Raw genomic sequence first — 22331 nt, 5'->3', positions numbered from 1 at the left:
CTCATATCATAGGTTAAGATGCACGGGTTTATGATTGTACTTAGCAGCTCAGGATATCGGCAGCAGATTCAGTAGTGAGCCCTCATCCATCGAGGATATTATTTTACCATTTCAATATTCAGTTAGTTCAGTAGTTATTTCAGTTGGAGTTAGTTGGGGGTTTGTCCCATCAACTCCATACTCTGATAGTTAGAGGCTTTCAGACTAGCACAGTTAGTTTTTATTTCTAAGATGTTATTATCAGCTACACTCAGTTATTATTTCATTATTTTAAGAACCTTATGGCATTTTAGTTTTACTTTCGCATATGTGTTTTAGTATTATTATTCATGCTCACAGTAGGTACCATTCATGGGTTATCTTGTGATCCTTAGGGGTCGTAACCATCGTGTGACATCCAGGGTGTAGACTCGGGGAATTACAAACTTGGTATCAGAGCCTAAGATTGTAAAAAGTCATAGGGAGTCTGAAATCCATGTCAATTAAAGTCTTTTGCATGGTTGTGAAGCGCGCCACACTTATGGACAAGAGGCTATGAGGAATTTTTAGGAAAAAGTTTCCCTTCTTTCAGTGTTCATATTATGCGAGTAAGCATGAGCATAAGTTAAACTCTCTTTCTAATCCAATTTTTCCCTTCCATTTACTGAACATGCCTCCTAAAAAGACCAACGAAAGAAGAACTGGAAACCAAATAGCACCTCCGCCCATTCAAGAAGATCCCATGAATGAGCCTATTTCTCACGCAGAATTCAGAGCAACTTTCACTAATCTAGCATATTTTGTAGCAGCCCAAAATAAACTCCCAACTGTTGTTCAGGCCAAAGCAGTGGCCAATACTGCTGCAGCTAGAATTTAGGACTTCACCCGAATGAATCCTCCTTTATTTTCAAGGTCTATATCTGAAGAGGACCCACAGAAATTCCTTGACATGGTGCAAAAAGTAACAGACATTATGGGGGTAACCACGAGTGAGAGTACTAATTTAGTTGCCTATCAGTTATAGGATGTGGCTCATACATAGTTTTAGCAGTGGAAGGTAGATAGGGCCGCAGATGTAGGGCCTATAAAATGGGAGAAGTTTTCTACTTCCTTTATAGATAGGTCCTTTCCGTTGGAGTTAAGAGAAGCTAAGGTGTTAGAGTTCATTAACCTGAGGCAGGGCAACATGTGTATGAAATAGTATTCCCTCAAGTTTATTCGTTGGCTAGGTTTACTCCTTATGTAGTAGCTGATAGCAGATCTAAGATGACTAAGTTTGTATCTGGTGTATCTGACAGTATGGTCAAGAAGTGTAGGACCGCAATGCTGATTAAAGAGATGGACTTATCTAGGTTAATAGTCCATGTTCAATAGATAGAGGAGCAAAAGAATAAGGAGAAAGAAAGGGAGAACAAGAAGGCTAGAATAGGTAGATTTAACTTTACTTAGCCTAAGTCAGAGGGTGGTAATTGTCCTCAGTTTTGCCTAAAATCTTTTGTTCTAGCTCTATCCTCAGCCAGTGCTCTAGTGCCTAGATTCAGGAATAGTAATAAGGATAAGGATCAAGGCTCTAAATCTTAGGATAGCATTAGCAGTGCTTGAACAAATCCTCTTTGTCAAAAATATGGCAGAAACCATCAAGGTGTATGTAGAGCTGGCAGCAATGTATGTTTCAGGCATAGTAAACCAGGTCATAGAATCAGAGAGTTTCCTCAGGTGGTTTCACAAAGTCTATATAATTGGCCCCCAGCTCAGTCCGGTCGCCCATCTTAGCAGGGTGCAGCTTCCAGTGCCACCAGTGGGCAATGCCCAAACAGGATCTATGCACTCCAGTCCCAATAGGATCAGGAAATTTCTCCTGATGTGGTCACTGGTATGTTACAAGTTTACCATTTATATATTTATGCTTTGCTAGATCCAGGAGCTTCTTTGTCCTTTATAACTCCTTATATAGTTGTCAACTTTGGAGTTAGTCCTAAAATCTTAACAAAGCCTTTCTTAGTCTCTACCCCAGTGGGTAAATTTATCATAGGCTGGCAGGTATATAGGAACTTTTTGGTTGTGGTATCTCAGAAAGCTACTTCAGTAGACTTAGTAGAGTTAGAGATGATGGATTTTGATGTCATTCTCAGCATGGATTGGCTTCATTCATGTTATGCTTCAATTGACTATAGAAACAGAGTGGTCTATTTTTAGCTCTCGAATAAACATATCTTAAAATGAAGGGGTAGTACTTCGACACATAGGGGTCAGCTTCTTTTATACCTTAGAGCGAGAAAGATGATATCTAAGGGGTGTGTCTATCATCTCATTCAAGTTAAAGATTCTAGTTTTGAGAATCCTAATCTTGAGTCAGTTCCAGTAGCAAGTGAATTTCTAGATGTATTTCCCAAATATCTTCCTGGAGTTCCTCCCAAAAGGGAAATTGATTTCAGAATAGATCTTCTTCCTAATACTCAGCCTATTTCCATTCCGCTATACAGAATGGCTCCGGCTGAAATTAAAGAGTTAAAATAACACTTGAAGGATTTCCTAGATAAGGGATTCATCAGTCCTAACATCACCTCATGGGGTGCACCAGGTTTATTTGTGTGTACAAAAGACGGTTCTCTCAGAATGTGTATTGACTACCGTTAGTTGAACAAAGTCACAGTCAAGAACAAGTACCCACTTCCTAGAATCGATGACTTATTTGACCAACTTTATGGTGCCAGTTACTTTTCTAAGATAGACCTCAGATCAGGTTATCATTAGCTAAGATTTAGAGAATGTGACATTCCAAAAATAGCTTTTAAAACTCGATATGGTCACTTCGAATTCCTAGTCATGTCATTTGGTCTTACCACTACCTAAGAAGCTTTCATGAACTTGATGAACCGTTTGTTAAAGAAGTACTTGGATATGTTCATCATAGTCTTCATCAACGATATTCTTATTTACTTCCGCAGTGAACATGATCACACAGATCATCTCAAAATAGTATTACAGACTCTCAGAGCCCATCTATTGTTCTCCAAATTTAGTAAGTGCGAATTTTGGCTAAGATCAGTATATATCCTTAGTCATATCATTTTTGGTGATGGCATTAGAGTTGATCCTCAAAAGACCGAAGCAGTGAGAAACTGGCCTAGACCTATCTCTTCATCAGATGTTAGAGTTTCTTGGGTTTGGATGGCTATTACCGATGGTTTGTTGAAAAATTTTCGTCTATCGCATCCCCAATCTCTATATTGACTCAGAAGAAAGTCAAGTTCCATTGGTCAAATTCTTGTGAAAAGAGTTTTTAGGAGTTGAAGACTCAACTTACTACATCCCTAGTTTTGACTTTGCCCAATGATTCAGATAGATTTGTTGTATATTGTGATGCTTCTAGAGTTATCTTGGGGTGTGTTTTCATGTAGAGAGGTAATGTTGTGGCCTATTCCTCTAGATTGATTAAGCGCCATGAAAAGAATTACCCCACCCATGATCTTGAGTTACCAAATGTTGTATTTACCTTAAAGATTTGGAGGCACTATTTATATGGGGTGCATATTGATGTATTCACAGACCACAAAAGCCTGTAGTATGTATTTTCTCAAAAAAACTTGAACCTACATCAAAGAAGGTGGTTAGAGTTGTTGAAATATTATGGCATGAGTGTTCTGTATCATCCGGGCAAGGGCAATGTAGTGGCAGATGCTATTAGTAGATTTCCATAGGTAGTGTTGCTCACGTTGAGGATTTTAAGAAGAAGTTAGTTCAGGAATTTTATTAGCTTACCAGACTAGGTGTTTGTTTGGTTGATTCAGCTGATAGTAGTGTTTAGGTACAGAATAGTTTGAAATCATCTTTAGTTTCTGAGGTAAAATAAAAGTAGGACAAAGATCCCATTTTTGTTAAGCTGAAAGAGTCAGTTAGAGATCAAAAAGTAGAGGTTTTCTCCTAAGGAGGAGATGGTGTGTTACATTGTCAGGGTAGGTTATGTGTGCCATATGTGGATGGTATGAGACAGAAGATTCTTGTAGAAGCATATGGTGAGCATTACTCGATTCATCCAAGGCTACTATGATGTACCAAGACTTGTGGAAATTCTATTGGTGGAATGGGATGAAGAGAGACATTGTAGAATTTATGGATAAGTGCTCCACATGTCAGCAGGTTAAGATTGAGCATTAGAATGTAGTGATTCTATTCAGGAGTTCAGTATTCCTACATGGAAGTGGGAGAAAGTGAACATGGACTTTGTGATGGGATTGGCTCGTACTCATCATCAGTATGATTAGATTTGGGTCATTGTAGATAGGATAACCAAATCAGCCTATTTCTTGCCAGTTCATACCTCCTATTCAGTCAAGGACTATGCCAGGCTCTATATTAGAGAGTTGGTTAGGTTGCACGGTGTCCCATTATCCATCATTTTAGATAAAGGTACGCAGTTCACCTTTTATTTTTGGAAAGATTTTCATAAGGGTCTTGGTCCCCAAGTTCACCTCAGTAGAGCCTTCCACCCTCAGACAAATGGTCAAGTAGAAAAGACCATTCAAACGTTAGAAGATATGTTGAGAGCATGTGTTATTGACTTTAAGGGTTGTTGGAATGAACACATACCATTGATAGAGTACACGTATAATACTAGTTATTATTCCAGTATTCAGATGGCTTTATTTGAGGCTCTATATAGGAGGAGATGTAGATCTCCATTAGTTGGTTTGAAGTAGGTGAGGCTGCGGTAGTGGGGTCTGACTTGGTCTATGATGCTTTAGAGAAAGTGCAATTGATTAGAGAGAGGCTTAAGATAAATTAGAGCCAATAGAAACCATATACAGATGTGAGAGGGAAGGATCTTGTAATACCCTAGGAAATTTTTTGTTGAAATTTTATGCATAAACATGTTGGGTTCTATCTTCTAGAATAAATTATAAATTTTTCATGAAAAATGTCTTATATTATGATCCACCATTGCGTAGAGTATCAAATAAGCTTTCCAACTATATGTGGATCATCAAAAACGGACACCCGAGCGACAAGTTATGAACATTCCGATCGAACCGTGAATAGTAGTGAACAGTAAAACGTGCAGGAAAAAGTACTGAGGCCTGGCGTATTTTTCCTCCAACTTTAAACGATCATAACTCCTTGTACATAATTATCTAGGTGATCTACTATATATCAACGGAAAGATCTGCGAGTCCTCTTTCCAATGAAATTAGTTTCATCCAATTTGTCTATTGGAGCAAAAAGTTATGGACGATCTACTTCAGCCTATCAAAAGTGATTTTTTGGATCAACTTCAAATGATTATAACTCCTCATACACAATGAACGAGGTGATATACTATATATCAACAAAAATATATAAGAGTTCGCTTTTGAATGAAATTTGTTTCATCCAATTTGGATATCGGAGTAAAACGTTATGGTTGATCTACTTCAGACTATCAAAACAGTCCACCAAAGGACAGATTTGAGAATTTTTTGATTTTTAGGGGCATTTCGGTCATTCTCCCTCACCAAAAATCCATCCAAACCCTGTATTAAATCCTATTAGAAGAATTATATGTTATATTTCATCAAATTTCCTCAAAAAGAAAAACACTAAGCTCCTACATCTAACTTCAAGAACCTCCAAAGTTCACCATTAATTCTGCAAATTTATTCAAGATTCCAAGTTCCTAGTTCAAGAACTCCAAGAATCATCATTCAAAGGCACGATTAACATCTCAAAAATGAGTATCGATCTAAAGTTCATCATTCAAGGTATGTGGGGTTTTTCAACAAGAACTCTCTTTCATTCTTGTGCCCAAAGGTAATTTTCTTTACAAAGGCATGATTTTTATTTGATTTTTACTAATTTGAATCATGAACCCATATCTTATGATGATTATTATGAGATCTTGATGTTTATGATTTTGAAAGATGAATTTACATGTGTGGAGATATAAAGCATGAATCTTGACCGATATTTATCATGATTTTGATATTTGGGTCATGAATCCCCATTGGAAATTGTGCTTATTTTTAGAAAGTGTATGTTATAACCAATTTGATGTTGAATATTTGAGATATTTTGAATGATTTGACCTTTTGGTCTTAATGGAGTTGTTTTGAACTCGAGTGTAAAAGAAATCCACAACGTGGTTGATTTCGATAAATGGGAAGCATGATGGCTCTTGATGTATATTCATGTATATTACTAAAATTTTTTTGTTGTGGATTGTCTTTGAAATGATCTAAGCTAAGTTTGAGAGAAATCTTTAGAACCGAGTGGGAGGTATAAAGCGACCTTACTTCCCTAGAACTAGGTGCTCCGTAGGAGTAAGCCTGAGGTTGATTTATATAGTGATCACTATTTTGTGTGGATTTGATATCGATAGTCTTACTCCGATGGAAAGGATAGGACGGCTCTCCCTAACGTGGGTTTGAACGTTGGACTCCATGTAGCTCACATGGTTTATGCCAGTTATAGGATCTCCCAGTGTGTGTGTGTTTCTTTGTATCTATGGCGAATGATGAAGTGATTTGAAAGTGGAATTGTGAAAGTTATTGTTTCAAAAGATTTAAATGATATTTACATTATGAGAATTGATATTCTTTATGAATTGAAAGTGATTGACAAATTATATGATGACTCATATGTGTTATTGTACTTATTTCATCCTCTCATGATTATGATGATTTTCTTAGGGCTATGTGAGTCTTTCATACATCCTGCATATTTCTTATAAATATTTATGATGATGATGTTTGTACAACTGCATACATCCCCATATACTCGATTCCTTTCCATGGTACTGACCCACATCTTCAGATGTGGGCTGCATTTTCTCAGAATATAGGTTCAGGTGCTTAGTTCCAGGTTTGATAGTGATTCTTCGGGCACACTGTTATACATCCTCTATTGTGGTGAGTCCTCATGTTCCGAGGATGTGATGCCTAATGTTGGTTTCATAGAATTGTTTACATTTGATAACTGAGTATGAGTCAGTTGGGGCATGTCTCAATGGCCCGCTGGTTTTATTAATTTTCTTAGAGGCTTGTCAGACTAGTATAGATGTTGGGAGTTGACTAATAAGTTGTATTTTGTTATCTTTCTAAAATTCTTTTATTCTTGGATGATTATTACTCTATTGATATTTGAGGGTTATTTATGAAAACCTCATTGATTTGTGTTGAACTGAATGAAAATGGCTCAAAGAATTAGCTTGGGGCTACTCGTAGCCTCAAGCACCGTGTGACGCTCCAGGACCCATTTTCCTGGGCATTACAAACTTAGTATCAGAGCCTAAGGTTTTAAGGTGTCCTAGGGAGTTTGACAAGTCGCGTTAAGTAGAGTCTTGATCATCGGTGTGTAGCGCACCATATCTATAAGCAAGAGGCTACAAGATATTTTAGGCAAAAGTGTGATTCTTTCTTTCAGAAGTCTATCGTGCTTAAAGTGTGCTCCTGTGTTGTTTGCGAGAAAGAAATATGGCTCTTTGATTATGTGCATTGATTACCACCTACTGAATAAAGTCACCGTAAAAAATAAGTACCCCCTTCTGAGAATAGATGATTTGTTTGACCAATTGCAAGGTGCAAGTTATTTCTCAATGATAGACCTTCATTCTGGCTATCATCAACTCAATGTTAGGGAGTGTGACATCCGAATAACCACTTTCAAAACTTATTATATCCATTTTGAGTTTCTTGTTATGTCTTTAGGGTTAATTAATGCCCCAACAGCTTTCATGGACCTCATGAAGCAAGTGTTAAGTCCATATCATGATATGTTTGTTATAGTGTTCATCAATGATATACCGGTGTACTCTCACAGTGAGGATGAACATTCTAATCATCTCCGAACTGTCTTGCAAACCCTTAGAGATCACAAGTTGTTTGCCACGTTTAGTAAGTGTGAGTTTTGGCTAAGGTCAGTTGCTTTTCTGGGACATATCATTTCTTTCGAGGGTATTAGAGTCGATCCCCAAAAGATCAAAGCTATTAGAAATTGGCCTAGACTTGTTTCTCCGACTGATATCCAAAGTTTCTTGGGTTAAGATAGCTATTACCGCCATTTTGTTGAGGGTTTTTCCTCTATAGAGTCTCCTATGACTCGGTTGACCCAAAAGAAAGTGAAGTTCTTGTGGTCCGAATCTTGTGAGAAGAGTTTTCAGGAGTTGAAGACTCGACTCACTTCAGCCCCTTTTTTGACTTTGCCTGATGGTGTTGATGGTTTTGTGGTGTACTGTGATGCTTTGAGAGTTGGGTTGGGTTGCGTATTGATGCAGAAGGGTAAGGTGATAGCTTATGCATCTAGACAATTGAAACCCCATGAGAAAAATTACCCCACCCATGACCTTGAGTTGGCTGCTGTTGCGTTTGCTTTGAAAATCTGGACACTTTTTGTATGGTGTCCATGTTGATGTTTTCACTGATCATAAGAGTCTGCAGTATGTGTTTACATAGAGAGAATTGAATCTTAGGCAGAGACGATGGTTAGAATTGTTAAAGGACTATGATATGAGTGTGCTGTACCATCCAGGCAAGGCCAATGTTGTGGCGGATGCCCTATGTAAAGTGTCCCTGGGTAGTGTTTCGCATGTGGTAGAAGGTAAGAAAGAGTTGGCTTGTGATGTACATCATTTGGCTAGATTGGGGGTTAGGTTGTTTGACTCTGCTGAAGGTAGTATAGGGGTTCAGAGTAGTTCCGAATCCTCCTTGGATTCGGAAGTGAAGGAAAAGCAATACTTAGATGCTAGTTTGGTCAGACTAAAGGAGTCAATCAAAGACCAAAAAGTAGAGGTTATTTCCCAAGAGGGAGATAGTATATTGAGATTACAAATTGTGTCTCCCAAATGTTGATGATCTGAGATAGAGGATTATGGATTAAGCGCACGGGGCGCGATATTCTATTCATCCTGGTGCCACAAAGATATACCGAGACTTGCAAGAAATCTATTGGTGAAGTGGCATGAAGAAAGATATAGCAGCGTTTGTAGCTAAGTGTACAACATGCCAACAGGTTAAGGTTGAACACCAAAGACCTAGTGGTATGATACAAGAGTTTAGTATTCCCACCTAGAAGTGGGAAGATATAAATATGGACTTCGTGATTGATTTACCTCCTTCCCGACGACATCATGATTCCATTTGGGTTGTGGTTGATAGGTTGACTAAGTCTGCTCATTTCTTGACTGTTCATACTTCATATACTGCTGAGGATTATGCTAGATTGTATATTTGAGAGCTAGTCAGACTGCATAGAGTTCCCTTGTCTATTATTTCGGATAGGGGTACTCAGTTTACTTCGCAATTTTGGAAAGCTTTTCAGAAGGGTCTTGGTACCCAAGTGCTTTTGAGTTCTGCTTTTCATCCATAGACCGATGGTCAGGCTGAGCGGACCATCCAGACCTTAGAGGATATGTTGAGAGCTTGTGCACTTGACTTTAAGGGAAGTTGGGATGATCACTTACCGTTGATAGAGTTTGCTTACATTAACAGTTTCCACTCTAGTATTGGCATGGCTCCGTTTGAAGCCTTATATGGGAGGAAGTGTGGATCACCCATTGGTTGGTTTGAGGTGGGTGAAGCGGCTGTGAGTGGTCCTGATTCGGTATTTGAGGCTATGGAAAAAGTTAAGTTGAATAGGGAAAGGTTGAAAACTGCGCAGAGTCGTTAGAAGTCATATGCGGATGTTAGAAGGAGAGACCTTGAGTTTGAAGTTGGAGACCTAGTGTATCTGAAAATTTCATCCATGAGGTAAGTGAAGAGAATCGGAAAGAAGGGGAAGCTTAGTCCCCGTTATGTTTGTCGTTACAAAATTCTTAGCCGTGTTGGTAAGGTAGCTTATGAAGTCGTGTTGCCTTCCGAGTTGTCCTCTGTTCATCCAATATTCCATGTCTCCACGCTTAGAAATCATAGTAGCGATGTTGTGGTAGTGGATTCCTCTCTGAGTGCTGACATTCAAGAAAATCTTTCTTTTGATGAGATTCCTGTTGAGATTCTTGATTTCAGTGTCCGGAGATTAAGGAACAAAGAAGTTTCCTTGGTCAAGGTGTTGTGGTGAAACCAATATATTGAGGGTGCAACTTGGGAATCTGAGGCGGATATGCGATCCAAGTACCCATACCTATTTTCTGCAAACTCCGATCAAGCTGAAGGTACCATTCTTTCCTAAATCATGCACTTTTGATAAAAGTTGCAGCAGTTCAGCTGTCATTTATTATGTGTTCAGTTGTAGTTTCTTGAATTTATGCATTCTATGTTGCATTCGGAGTGAGAAACGATGTGGTGATGAGTCTAACGAATGGTTTTAGCTATATGCTCTATTCCCTATCTAATATTGGCATGTCTAGCGCCATTCGAGGATGAATGTTTCCAAGGGGCGGAAGATATAATACCCCAGGAAATTTTTCGTTGAAAGTTTGTGCGTAAATGAGTTGGGTTCTATCTTCTAGAATGAATTATAAATTTACTGTGTGAAATGTCTTATATTATGACCCACCATTGCATAGAGTATTGAATAATCTTTCCAACGATATATGGATCATCCAAAACGGACACCCGAGCAATGAGTTATGAACATTTCGATCGAACCATGAATAGTAGTGAACAGTAAAATGTGCAGGAAAAAGTACTGAGGCCTAATGTATTTTTGCTCCAACTTTAAATGATCATAACTCTTTGTACATAATAATCTAGGAAATCTACTATATATCAATAGAAATCTCTACGAGTCCTCTTTCCAATGAAATTAGTTTCATCCAATTTTTCTATAGGAGCAAAAAGTTATGGTTGATCTACTTCATCTTATCCAAAGCGAATTTTTGGGTCAACTTCAAACGATCATAACTCCTCGTACACAATGACTTGGGTGAGATAGTATATATCAATGGAAAGATCTGAGAGTCCTCTTTCTAATGAAATTGGTTTCATCCAATTTGGATATCAGAGTGAAACGTTATAGTTGATCTACTTCAGACTATCAAAATAGTCACCAAAGGACAGATTCAAGAATTTTTTAATTTTTAGGGGGGTTTTGGTCATTCCTCCTCACCCAAAATCTGTCCAAAACCTATATTAAATCCTATTAGAAGAATTATATGTTATATTTCATCAAATTCCCTCAAAAAGAAAACCCTAAGCTCCTACATCCAACTTTAAGAACCTCCAAAGTTCACCATTAATTCTGCAACTTTATTCAAGATTCCAAGTTCCTAGTTCAAGAACTCCAAGAACCATCATTCAATGGCATGATTAACATCTCAAAAATGAGTATCGATCTAAAGTTCATCATTCAAGGTATGTGGGGTTTTTCAACAAGAACTCTCTTTCGTTCTTGTGCCCAAAAGTAATTTTCTTTACAAAGGCATGATTTTTATTTGATTTTTATGAATTTGAAGCATGAACCCATATCTTATGATGATTATTATGAAATCTTGATGTTTATGATTTTGAAAGATGAATTTACATGTGTGGAGATATAAAGCATGAATCTTGAATGATATTTATCATGATTTTGATATTTAGGTCATGAATCCCCATTGGAAAATGTATTTTTTTGAGAAAGTGTGTGTTATAAGCACGTTAATGTTGAATATTTGAGATATTTTGAATGATTTGACCCTTTGATCTTAATGGAGTTGTTTTGAACTCGAGTGTGAAAGAAATCCACAACATGGTTGATTTTGATAGATAGGAAGCATGATGGCTCCCGATAAATATTTATATATATTACTGAAATTGTTTTATTATGGATTGTCTTTGAAATGATCTGAGCTAAGTCCGAGAGAAATCTTTAGCACCGAGTGGGAGGTATAAAGCGACCTTACTTCCCTAGAACTATGTGCCCCCATAGGAGTGAGCTTGAGGCTGATTTATATAGTGATCACTAGTTTGTGTGGATTTGATATCGATATTCCTACTCTGATGGCAAGGATAGGACGGCTCTCCCCAACGTGGGTTGTACGTTGGACTCCATGTAGCTCACATGGTTTATGTCGGTTATAGGATCTCCCAGTGTATGTGTGTTTCCTATATCTATGGTGAATGGTGAAGTGATTTGAAAGTAGAATTGTGAAAGTTATTCTTTCGAAAGATTTAAATGATATTTACATTATGAGAATTAGTATTCTTGATGAAAAGAAAGTGATTGACAAATTATAAGATGACTCACATGTGTTATTATACTTATTGCATCCTCTCATGATTATGATGATTTCCTTTGGTCTATGTGAGTCTTTCATACATCCTGCATATTTCTTATAAATATTTATGATGATGATGTTTATACAACTACATACACCCCCATATACTCGATTCCTTTTCATGGTGCTGACCCAAATCTTAGGATGTGGACTGTATTTTCTCGAAATATAGGTTCAGGTGCTCAGTTCTAGGCTCGACAGTGATTCTTGGGGCACGCTGTTCTATATCCTCTATTGTGGTGAGTCCTCATGTTCCGAGTATGTGATGTCTAGTATTGGTTTCACGGAATTATTTATATTTGATAACTGAGTATGAGTCAGTTGGGGCATGTCTCCATGGCTCGCTGGTTTTCTTAATTTTCTTAGAGACTTGTCAGACTAGTATAGATGTTGGGAGTTGACTAATAAGTCATATTTTGTTATCTTTCTGAAATTCTTTTATTCTTGGATGATGCTTACTCTGTTGATATTTGAGGGTTATTTATGGAAACCCCGTTGATTTGTGCTGAACTGAATAAAAATGGCTCGAAGGGTTAGCTTGGGGATAATTGTAGCCTCAAGCACCGTGTGACGCTCTGGGACCCATTTTCTGGGGTGTTACAAACCTGGAATCAGAGCCTAAGGTTTTAAGTTATCCTAAGGAGTCTGACAAGCCGCTTTAAGTAGAGTCTTATCATCAGTGTGTAGCGCGCCACATCTATGAGCAAGAGGCTACAAGACGTTCTAGGAAAAAGTGTGATTCTTTCTTTCAGAAGTCTATCATGCTTAAAGTGTGTTCCTGTGTTGTTTGTGAGAAAAAAAGATTGCTCTTTGCGTATGTGCATTGATAACCGCCAATTGAATAAAGTCACTGTCAAATATAAGTATCTCCTTCTGAGAATAGATGATTTGTTTGACCAATTGCAAGGTGCAAGTTATTTCTCATAGATAGACCTTCATTCTGGCTATCATCAACTCAAAGTTAGGGAGTGTGACATCCCGAAAACCACTTTTCAAACTTGTTATGGCTATTTTGAGTTTCTTGTTATGTCTTCTGGGTTAACTAATGCCCCAACAGCTTTTATGGACCTCATGAATTGAGTGTTCAGACCATATCTGGATATGTTTATTATAGTATTTATCGATGATATACTGGTGTACTCCCGTAGTGACGATGAACACTCTGATCATCTCCAAACTGTCTTGCAAACCCTTAGAGATCACAAGTTGTTTGCCAAGTTCAATAAGTGTGAGTTTTGGCTAAGCTCAGTTGCTTTTTTGAGTCATATCATTTCTTCTGAGGGTATTAGAGTTGATCCCCAAAAGATCAAAGCTGTTAGAAATTGGCCTAGACCTATTTCTTCGACTGATATCCAAAGTTTCTTGGGTTAAGATAGCTATTACCGCCATTTTGTTGAGGGTTTCTCCTGTATAGCATCTCCTATGACTCGGTTGACCCAAAAGAAAGTGAAGTTCTTATGGTCCGAATCTTGTGAGAAGAGTTTTCAGAAGTTAAAGACTCGACTCACTTCAGCCCCTGTTTTGACTTTGCCTGATGGTATTGATGGTTTTGTGGTGTACTGTGATGCTTTAAGAGTTGGGTTGGGTTGCGTATTGATGCAGAAGGGTAAGGTGATAGCTTATGCTTCTAGACAATTGAAGCCCCATGAGAAAAATTACCCCACCCATGACCTTGAGTTGGCTGCTGTTGTGTTTGCTATGAAAATCTAGAGACACTATTTGAATGGTGTCTATGTTGATGTTTTCACTGATCATAAGAGTCTGCAGTATGTGTTTACCCATAGAGAATTAAATCTTAGGAAGAGACGATGGTTAAAATTGTTAAAGGACTATGATATGAGTGTGCTGTACCATCCGAGCAAGATTAATGTTGTGGCAGATTCCCTAAGTAGAGTGTCCATGGGTAGTGTTTCGCATGTGGTAGAAGGTAAGAAAGAGTTTGCTCGTGATTTACACTGTTTGGCTAGATTGGGGGTTAGGTTGTTTGACACTACTAAACGTAGTATAGGGGTTCAGAGTAGTTCTGAATCCTCCTTGATTTTTGAAGTGAAGGAAAAGCAATACTTAGTTGATAGTTTGGACAGACTGAAGGAGTCAATTAACGACCAAACAGTAGAGGTTTTCTCCCAAGAGAGAGATGGTGTGTTGAGATTGCAAGGTAGATTGTGTGTCGCAAATGTTGATGATCTGAGATAGAGGATTATGGATATAGCGCATGGGGCGTGATATTCTATTCATCCTGGTTCCACCAAGATGTACCGATACTTGCGGGAAATCTATTGGTGGAGTGGCATAAAGAAATATATAGCAGGGTTTATAGCTAAGTGTGCAACCATCCAACAGGTTAAGGTTGAACACCAAAAACCTGGTGGTATGATGCAAGAGTTTAGTATTCCTACCTAGAAGTGGGAAGATATAAATATGGACTTCGTGATTGGTTTACCTCCTTCCCGACGCCATCATGATTCCATTTGGGTTGTGGTTGATAGGTTGACTAAGTCTGCTCATTTCTTGCCTGTTCATACTTCATATACTGCTGAGGATTACGCTAGATTGTATATCCGAGAGCTAGTCAGACTGCATAGAGTTCCCTTGTCTATTATTTCGGATAGGGGTACTCAGTTTACTTCGCAATTTTGGAAACCTTTTCAGAAAGGTCTTGGTACCCAAGTGCTTTTGAGTTCTGCTTTTTATCTGCAGACCGATGGTCAGGCTAAGCGGACCATCCAGAGCTTAGAGGATATGTTAAGAGCTTGTGCACTTGACTTTAAGGGAAGTTGGGATGATCACTTACCGTTGATAGAGTTTGCTTACATTAACAGTTTCCACTCTAGTATTGGCATGGCTCCATTTGAAGCCTTATATGGGAGGAAGTGTAGATCACCCATAGGTTTGTTCGAGTGGGTGAAGCGGTTGTGAGTGGTCCTGATTCGGTATTTAAGGCTATGGAAAAAGTTAAGTTGATTAAGGAAATGTTGAAAACTGCGCAGAGTCGTCAGAAGTCATATGTGGATGTTAGAAGGAGAGACCTTGAGTTTGAAGTTGGTGACCTAGTGTATCTGATAATTTCACCCATGAGGGAGGAGAAGAGAATAGGAAAGAAGGGGAAGCTTAGTCCCCGTTATGTTTGTCCTTACAAAATTCTTAGCCGTGTTGGTAAGGTAGCTTATGAAGTCGAGTTGCCTTCCGAGTTGTCCTCTGTTCATCCAATATTCCATGTCTCCACGCTTAGAAAGCATATTAGTGATGTTGTGGTAGTGGATTCCTCTCTGAGTGCTGACATTCAAGAAAATCTTTCTTTTGATGAGATTCCTATTGAGATTCTTGATTTCAGTGTCCGAAGATTAAGGAACAAAGAAGTTTCCTTGGTCAAGGTGTTGTGGTAAAACCAATCTATTGAGGGTGCAACTTGGGAAGCTGAGGCGGATATGCGATCCAAGTACCCACACCTATTTTCCTCGAACTCCGATCAAGCTGAAGGTACCGTTCTTTCCTAAATCATGCACTTTTGATAAAAGTTGCAACAGTTCAGCTGTCATTTATTATGTGTTCAGCTGTAGTGTCTTGAATTTATACATTCTATGTTGCATTCGGAGTGAGAAACAATGTGGTGATGAGTCTAACAAATGGTTTCAGCTGTATGCTCTAACGAATGGTTTTAGCTATATTCTCTATTCCCTATCTAATCTTTTCATGTCTAGCATCATTTGAGGATGAATGTTTCCAAGGGGGGGAAGATGTAATACCCCGGGAAATTTTTCATTGAAATTTTGTGCATAAATGGGTTGGGTTCTATATTCTAGAATGAATTATAAATTTTTCATGCGAAATGTCTTATATGATGACCCACTATTGCGTAGACTATCAAATAAGCTTTCCAACGATATGTGGATCATCCAAAATGGACACCCGAGCGACGGGTTCTGAACATTTCGATCGAATCGTGAATAGTAGTGAATAGTAAAACATGCAGGAAAAAGTACTGAGACCTGACATATTTTTTTCTCTAACTTTAAATGATCATAACTCCTTGTACATAATGATCTGGGTTATCTACTATATATCAATGGAAATCTCTGCGAGTCCTCTTTCTAATGAAATTGGTTTCATCCAATTTTTCTATCGGAGCAAGAAGTTATGGTCTATCTACTTCAGCCTATCAAAAAAGTTTTTTCGGTCAACTTCAAATGATCATAACTCCTCATACATAATGATCTGGGTGATATACTATATATCAAAAGAAATATATGAGAATCCTATTTCTAATGAAATTGGTTTCATCCAATTTAGATATCGGAGTAAAACGTTATGGTTGATCTACTTCAGACTATCAAAACAGTCCATCAAAGGACAGATTCGAGAATTTTTTTATTTTTAGGGGCGTTTTGGTCATTCCCCTTACCTAAAATCTGTCCAAACCCTATATTAAAGCCTATTGGAAGAATTATATATTATATTTCATCAAATTCCCTCAAAAAGAAAATCCTAAGATCCTACATCCAACTTCAAGAACCTCCAAAGTTCACCATTAATTCTGCAAGTTTATTCAAGATTCCAAGTTCCTAGTTCAAGAACTCCAAGAACCATCATTCAAAGGCACGATTAACATCTCAAAAACAACTATTGATCTAAATTTCATCATTCAAGGAATGTGGGGTTTTTCAACAAGAACTCTCTTTCATTCATGTGCCCAAAAGTAATTTTCTTTATAAAGGCAAGATTTTTATTTGATTTTTATGAATTTGGAGCATGAACCCATATCTTATGATGATTATTATGAAATCTTGATGTTTTTGATTTTGAAAGATGAATTTACATGTGTGGAGATATAAAGCATGAATCTTGAACGATATTTATCATGATTTTGATATTTGGGTCGTGAATCCCCATTGGAAATTGTGTTTTTTTAGAAAGTGTGTGTTATAAGCACGTTGATGTTGAATATTTGAGATATTTTGAATGATTTGACCTTTTGGTCTTAATGGAGTTGTTTTGAAATCAAGTGTGAAAGAAATCCACAACGTGGTTGATTTTGATAGATGGGAAGCATGATGGCTCCCGATGTATATTTATATATATTACTGAAATTGTTTTGTTGTGGATTGTCTTTGAAATGATCTAAGCTAAGTCCGGGAGAAATCTTTAGCACCGAGTGGGAGGTACAAAGCGACCTTACTTCCCTATAATTACGTGCCCCCGTAGGAGTGAGCCTGAGGCTGATTTATATAGTGATCACTAGTTTTTGTGGATTTGATATCGATATTCCTACTCTGATGGCAAGGATAGGACGGCTTTCCCCAACGTGGGTTGTACGTTGGACTCCATGTAGCTCACATGGTTTATGTCGGTTATAGGATCCCCCAGTGTGTGGGTGTTTCCTTGTGTCTTTGGTGAATGGTGAAGTGCTTTGAAAGTGGACTTGTGAAAATTATTCTTTCGAAAGATTTAAATGATACTTACATTATGAGAATTGATATTCTTGATGAACTGAAAGTGATTGACAAATTATATGATAACTCACATGTGTTATTGTACTTATTTCATCCTCTCATGATTATGATGATTTTCTTCGGGCTATGTGAGTCTTTCATACATCTTGTATATTTCTTTTAAATATTTATGATGATGATGTTTATACAACTGCATACACCCCCATATACTCGGTTCCTTTCCATGGTATTGACCCACATCTTTGGATGTGTGCTACATTTTCTCGAAATATAGGTTCAGGTGCTCAATTCCAGGTTCGACAGTGATTCTTTGGGCATTCTGTTCTACATCCTCTATTGTGGTGAGTCCTCATGTTTCGAGGACGTGATGTCTGATGTTGGTTTCACGGAATTGTTTACATTTGATAACTGAGTATGAGTCAGTTGGGGCATGTCTCAATGGCTCTCTGGTTTTATTGATTTTCTTAGAGACTTTTCAGACTAGTATAGATGTTGGGAGTTGACTAATAAGTCGTATTTTGTTATCTTTCTAAAATTCTTTTATTCTTAGATGATGATTACTCTGTTGATATTTGAGGGTTATTTATGGAAACCCTGTTGATTTGTGCTGAACTAAATGAAAATAGTTCAAAGGGTTAGCTTAGGGCTACTCGTAGCCTCAAGCATCGTGTGATGCTCTAGGACCCATTTTTTGGGGCATTACAGATCTTGAGTTTGAGATTGGAGACTTTGTGTATTTGAAAATCTCTCCTATGAAAGGGAATCTTAGTGCCCAATATGTTGGTCCTTATAGGATTCTCATTCGTTTCGATAAGGTGGCTTATAAGCTTGAGTTGCCTGTAGACTTAGCATCAGTGCACCCAGTGTTTCACGTCTCCTTCTAAGAAGTGAATTGGTGACCTATCAGTTGTAGTCCCTATAGAGAGTGTAGATTTTTAGAGTAGTCTCTCTTATGAGGAAATACCAGTCGAAATCCTTGATTGTCAGATTCGCAGACTAAGGAACAAAGAAGTTCTTTTGGTCAAAAATCTTTGGTGGAATCAATCCATTGAGGGAGCTACTTGGGAATCAAAAGCAGACATGTGAACCAAGTATCCTCACCTCTACTCCGCAAACTTAGACTCAGCCTAAAGTTACAGTCTTACTTAGATTTACTCTATTCCATGTTCAGTTATAATTGCATTACATTCTCATATCATTCATGCATTCGTGAAATAGTTCAGTCATGTGTTATGTCTCTAGAATTCAGCCATGCTTCAGTTATGCATGTCAGAGCAAGTACAGTTCCTCAGTTTCTCTCTATTCAATCAGTCTCATTTGAGGACGAATGTTTCCAAGTGGGAGATATTGTAAGACCCCATAAAGTCCTAGTCATTTCAGCCTTATATAGCATGTCAAAAGAGTTCCCAGACTTAGAAAATTTCACCTAAGTGTTAAGACTTAGAATTATTTTTTTAGCCTTTATAATTGGATGATATTCTTTTTTATTTTTTCGACCTTAGAATGTCGATTTTTAAGTTGATTCATGATCAAGGATGTCAATAGGTCATATTAGGTGAATTTTGGAATTTTTGGACATCATTAGAGTCATGTTTGGGTAACCAAAATAGTGCATGGACGCGATCAGACCATGACGTATTAGTAATCGCATCGACAGCATTGACGCGGTGTGTCGGCAATTGCATCGACACCATCAATGCAGCGTGTTGGGTGTCACATCACTGGGCCAGTTTGGTGTGTTAAGTTATAGGTTTGTGAGGGCATTTGGGTCCTTTTCCCCTCACCCAATTCAGGTAAAACATGAAATTAAGGATCCAACGGGGCAAAATATACTCATTATTTCACAAAATACTCTCAATAACAAGCCCTAGTTTCATCAAGGTTAAGTCCAAGTTCCAAGAAATACTTCACAATTTCCACAAAATCAACAACCAAGGTATATTAGGTGTTCATCCTTGGGTTTCCTTCCATCCTTGGAGTTCAAGAACCCTTTTCAAAACTTGAAGTATGATTTCCATGTTATGAATTGAATTGTATTCATTTTTATGTTGTTGTATGGGTTTCAAGTTAAGATCTTTTATGAGTTCCTTGAAATTATATTAGCATGTGTGTTGAATTATGAATCTCCCATGTCAAAACCCTTGAAATTACAAGTTTAAGTTATAGTCATGATGCTTATGTGTTGTTCATTACCATGTGCATTAATTATGCTCCCCAAGTGTTTGACAGAATGTCCATGTGAATTGAATAGTGTAATCATAACATGTTAGTATATGTTCTCATTCATTTACAAGTTCATAACCTCCAAGTGTTTGAAGAAATATCTCAGTGAATGAATTGTGAACAATTGACTATTGTTATATTTTTAAGATTTGCTATGTTATATTGTTGATGTTATCGAGTCCTGGAGTTATTTATTACCCAAAATCTAGTTGTTTACTTAGTTGCAGTAGTTATAGAATAGTCCTCGTAAAGGTCAAGAACAGTAGTACTCAGTCAACAATAGAACTCAGTGAACTCAGTCCAGTTCAGTCAGTCAACATAATCAGTGTTAGTTCAGTCAAGCCTAGTTCAGTCTAGTGATCAGTTCAATGTCAATTCAGTTGGAAGTAGGATTCAGCACCGAGCAAACATAGGGATGTGGACATTCCTACCAGCAGAGGGTTTGACCCTTCCTAGCAGTCCCTGCATTACAAAACTACGTAGCCAACATAGGGTAAGTTGTCCTCCTGCTAGACTAGGGTTGACGCCATCATATATATATATATATATATATATATATTTCATGAGTCTTCCTGCCAGGTTAGGGTTGACCCAACATTGTTAGTATCTCATGGCATGGTGGTAACACCCTTTCTACTGGGTCACAGGTTGGACACCAAATCAGTTTATATCAGGGTATGTCAGTTAGATGAACACTCTTGCAGTTACAGTTTTAGTCTCAGTATTCAGTAAAGAACTCAGACAATTCTATAGAACCATGGCTATCAGTTATCAGTTACTTAGCCATCAGAATTCAGTACTTTTCTTCCAGTCTAAATTTTTAATTATTAGTATTCAGTTATCAGAGCTCAGTACTTTAGTTTTAGTGTAATTCAAACAGATATTATATGTGCAGTATTACATATTCAGCATGTTTAGTAGTTACAGTTTTGAATATACTCTTATCCAGTTACTTCATGATGTTCATTTATTCAGTTATCATCTCATGCATATAAATCCATATATATCAGCCTACCTTACTTAGCATACCAGTACATTCAAAGTACTGACACATACTCTTTCTTTGCGCTGTGATGTTTCATATCATAGGTTCAGATGCATGGGTTCCTGATCGCACTTAGCAGCTCAGGATATCAAAAGCAGATTCAGTAGTGAGTCCTCATCTATCGAGGATATTATTTTAGCATTTAAATTTTTCAGTTAGTTCAGTAGTTATTTCAGTCAGAGTTAGTTGGGGGTTTATCCCATCAACTCAATACTCAAACAATTAGAGGCTTTCAGACTAGCACAGTCAGTTTTTAGTTTTTAGATATTATTATTTGTTACACTCAGTTATTATTTTAGTATTTTGAGAACCTTATGGAATTTTAGTTTCACTTCCGCATATAGTTTTCAGTATTATTATTCAGTGTTCCTAGTAGGTACCACTCATGGGTTAGCTTGTTATCCCTTGGGGTCATAAGAATCGTATGATATCTAGGGTGTAGACTCGGGGTGTTATATATCTAAAGGCTAAAAAGAGAGGAATCCATTCTCAGACAAAATCTAAAATTAAGTGGGATGAAGGGAGTGACTCAAACTCCAAGAATTTCCATAGTGTCATCAAAGAAAAAAAAAGAAGAACTAGTATTCATAAGATCAAATAGTCAAGGGCAGTGGATTGAGGGCAATGAAGAAATTGCGCATGCTGCTTATTGAACATTCTAGCATTATTTTTACCTATATTGACAGTGTTAATGACCTATCCATCCTCAATAATACAATTCCTATTGTTACTGATGAGGAAAACCAGGGACTGTACAAATATCCTGAAGAAGAAGAGATCAAACAAGCTATTTTTTCAATTGACTCTAACAGCTCGGCTGGGCCGGATGGTTTTAATGGTCACTTCTACCAAGATACATGGGAATGTATTAAAAGAGATGTGTACAATTTAGTCTAAAGCTTCTTTTTGGGTTCTAAACTAACCAAGTTTTACACGCAGACAAATCTGGTAATTATTTCCAAGGTCACATCTCCTGTTTCAATAGACCAATTAAGACCTATTATTCTTTGTAATGTATCCAATAATATTATTTCGAAGATTATTGTCGGAACATTAGCAAAGATTCTCCCAAGGCTGATTTTGGAGAAATAATCTGACTTCGTCAAGGGCGGACTTATTACTGAAAACATACTCTTTGCACAAGAGATAGTCCATGGTTAAAAAAATAAAGAGAGAGGGAACAGGGTTATCAAACTATACATGTCAAAAACGTATGACAAGCTCTCCTAGGCCTTCCTCACTACAGTTCTTGTCACACCCTTTTTATAGCAAAACGATATATTTTAAGGTTTGACAAGGGTTTTATTATTAAATGACAAAAGAAAACAATTTGTTTTGAAAAGAAATTTTAATAATCAAAACTCAAAGTTGCCACTTAGCATAAATCTGGTGTGCCAAGTCACCTTTGAAAATCCTTTTTTGAAATAATTTTTGACTCTTTCAAAACTGGTCCATGAACAGAGATTTT

This window comes from Capsicum annuum, chromosome 4, assembly GCF_002878395.1.
Source record: "Capsicum annuum cultivar UCD-10X-F1 chromosome 4, UCD10Xv1.1, whole genome shotgun sequence".
NCBI classification, from domain to species: Eukaryota; Viridiplantae; Streptophyta; class Magnoliopsida; order Solanales; family Solanaceae; genus Capsicum; species Capsicum annuum.
This window is presented reverse-complemented; position numbering follows the sequence as displayed.